We start from the raw sequence: 3,399 nt of genomic DNA, 5'->3' as shown, positions 1-3,399 counted from the left end.
TTCTTTCGTGGCTGGCATGGCGAGGGTTTGGGAGCGTCTGCTGTTCTTAGGGCTGTAGCCCAATGCCTAAAATCCACAAGAACTGATTCTGACACGAGAAAGCATTTTGATAAAATTATCCACGTGGACTGGCAATTGCAGAGGAGTTAAACCTTCACCACTTAATGCACGTGTTTGATGAGCAAGATGAAGAAGATGACTTTAGAGGGGTAGATGAGAGCTTTAGAACAGAGATAGTAAGCATCGGAAGTTTTATAAATCACTCCCTCAGAAATGAAAGATTCCTGGTGATTTTTCATCACGGAGGAGATGAAGATATTGATCTCACCGAGTCTGGCATTCCTGTTGTTTATTGTGAAGGTAAATTGTTATGGACCAATCATGGAAGATTTCAGTTCCCACAGAAAGAACTGAGGGTGATGTCCAGTTCAGCTAATATACGTATGTATTTTGAGGAAGGAGAACATATGTGGGAATCACAAGTGCGTGCTTTATTTTACAAAGAAGCTGCTGAAGTGGTTGGTTACACCGGCATGGATGAAATTGACCCATCAGTAGTTGTGGATTGCTTTTTGTACTCACTGTTCCTGACAGAACAACTAGGTGGAAAGTCTAGCAATGTTGACTATGGTTGGGCTACTCATGCTTGCAACTACTGGATATGTGATGGAATACTTGACGGGAACAGAGCTTGGGAGGTTGGCAATGCCTTGTATGGAGTGATACCAACGTTGGACTATTTTTCAGCGGAAGCAAAATATTTGGCAAGTTTGTTGGACCGAAACATAAAACCCTACCGAGGCTGGAATTCAATCACCTCGAACAAGCAAGCAGCACAGAATATCTCTGCTGTTCCTGTTAATGCATCATCTTATTTCCTAACATTTGAGGGTGATGGTCAGCCAGAAGAACTACCAAATGATATGTTTCAACTAGCCAGCAACCTCCGTGTGCTAAAACTCTGCAAGTGTAGCTTTGATTTTTCATCCCCGCCTTTCCGCTGCTGCCAAAAGCTAAGATTCTTATGGCTTGACAATTGCACAAGCACAGGGAAGGAGGAGGGAGAAGGGGCATGTTTCGCTGATTTGCTGGTGCTTGACATACGTAACACAAATTATGTCTTGTTGCCACATATGATTGAACTGATGACCAATCTCAGGGAGCTAAATACAAAGGGAGTCTCATGGAGGACTCTATGTCGTGACTTCTGGAAAAAGCTACAGAATCTTCAGAAGCTCCGGTTTACTGAATCTTCAGATGTGATCCCACTGGACAATTGCTCTGCGGTAGACATGATGAATCTGGAGCTCCTTGACTTTTCTGGCAACACTCACATGGAATCATTGCCTGAAATTTCATCAGCAGGAAGCTTGAAGGTGCTTATTCTTGATGGTTGTTCCAGCTTGAAGCATGTTGCGTTCAAAAGAGCTCCTCCACTAATTGAGAGCTTTAGCTTCGATGGTTATGGCCCGGCAGATAATTGGACTCATCCCATACAACTGCCAAGAAAAGAATTGCGCCCAAAGTCTCGCGTCGATCGAATTGAAGAAGCCAATGTGACAAAGATCTCCCTAGAGGGTTGTGCTCGACTGCATAGCATATTCTTGCGTGCATTGTTCAATCTCAAGGAGTTGGACCTGTCAGGTACGGACATCAAAACAATTGATCTTGGTGCAATGGATGTCCCACAACTCAAGAAGCTATTCCTGCTGGGTTGTGAGCAACTCCGTATGCTATTATGGGATGGACGAAACCCGAGATTGGATGTGTTGTATTTATATTAGACACTAATCGGGGGATGACGGGATCAGGGGTCTGCTGTGGAGAACAGAACTCCGTTGACCTTGAGGCATGTATTTCTTGTACATATGGAAGATTTCTTTGGTCGCTCACAAAGGCACTCCATGTGCGAATGTCCCGTGACTCCAAGGTGCACCTCCATATCTCTTCTACAGTCCACAGCCAAGTCAACATCACTAAAAGTATAGAGGAGATTCCCCCAAGCCTGGAGGATCTGGTTCCAACAGGGCCATTGTTACCTTACAGTGGTATACCATCCTTGCAAGGGATTTAACATGTCCGTCCTTGGTGTGGGGCCACCACAGCTTCATCCTTTGGGCTGCCATATCGAGATTGGCGCAGGAAGCCATGATTTAGAGACTATGCGGATGTACAGTGGTTCTTTCAGCTACATCGTTCGATCAATGCATGTGCATGACAATTCCTCAGTCACGGCTATCCCGCAAACTCCAGCAGACTGGTACAGGTCAGAGTTTTGGTTTTCGGCCGGAAAAAACGAATCCCGGATGAAATCCGTCCGTTTCGTCAGGGCCCGGTAGATTAGTTTGCCAGCCCAAATAATTCGGCCCTATTTGAATTTGTGGGCTGACCCAACGTCCAGCCTAGCCCGCATAACCATTCCGATGAAGTAAAAGGCCTGGATAGCGACCTGTAACCCTAAAAGCAGTGAAATCCCCACCTCTTTTCCGGCGGCGGCGCCTTCGTCGCGCCCGACCCCGATGTGCTCCCGCCGCCTCCTCCTCCTGAGTGTATCGCCTCGGCCCTCGGCTACAGGGGTGCTGGACTACAAGCTAACGTTATCCACATGGCTCTGTCCGCAGATTGGCGCATCGACGAGTGCTAGTATGAGCGGCCGGAGCGGGACCAGGAGTGATGCAAGCATTCTGCGTTCGTTTCTGGGCAGCGGGATTCATGTACTAATCAAGGAGAAAGATAAGTTGTAAGTATTGAGGGGTTCCTTCTAGTTTATCAAGTTCCTGATTGGAGTTTGCTACAACTGAAGCGATTCATGGGTGCACATTCAACTGATAGTTGCGATTATGTAAGATTCAGGTTTGTTTCCTTTGCTGTAGGATTCCAAAATTTTGGTACAATTTTGGTTGTATTCAAAATTTCAAAATTTGGATCATGCTTTTCGCCCGAGATTTTCCGAAAAATTTCCGAAATAGCGAATTTCGCCCATTTCGTCTAGGAACGGTAAATTTTGGAAAACGAAATCCAAAATCTTGGTACAGGTTAGAATGGTGTCATGCTAAGAGGTGCCCCAAACTGCTGGCTCTCCTTACTTTTGGACTTCATGACTTCCGTTCTTTAAGAATACTTTCGGCGTCTGATCTCCCGATGGCATATTGCATCTTGGGTAGAGGTCTTAGTAATGTCGGGGATTATACCTTGGAAGCACTACAACACATATACCTACACAATTGCCCCAGGCTGGCGTTCGTCATCCCCATCTCGACCTTCACCTTGCCAATCTTGGAGACCCTCCACATAGCATATTGCAGTAAGCTCCAACATGTTTTCCCATTGGATGACAAGCACTCTGGAGAAATTGCATCTGGTGTCACATTCAATAACCTGAAGCACATCAAGCTATAC

The 3,399-nt window shown here is 45.9% G+C and overlaps 1 pseudogene; it reads left to right on the top strand.

The window, feature by feature from the left end:
• Nucleotides 1-36: 36 nt before the first annotated feature.
• On the top strand, nt 37-3,396 carry LOC119348476 (annotated as a pseudogene).
• The last annotated feature ends 3 nt before the right edge of the window (nt 3,397-3,399 follow it).

This window comes from Triticum dicoccoides, unplaced genomic scaffold (assembly GCF_002162155.2).
Source record: "Triticum dicoccoides isolate Atlit2015 ecotype Zavitan unplaced genomic scaffold, WEW_v2.0 scaffold93526, whole genome shotgun sequence".
NCBI classification, from domain to species: Eukaryota; Viridiplantae; Streptophyta; class Magnoliopsida; order Poales; family Poaceae; genus Triticum; species Triticum dicoccoides.
Note: the sequence above shows the minus strand (reverse complement) of the source record. Positions and strands in the feature narration are given on the sequence as shown.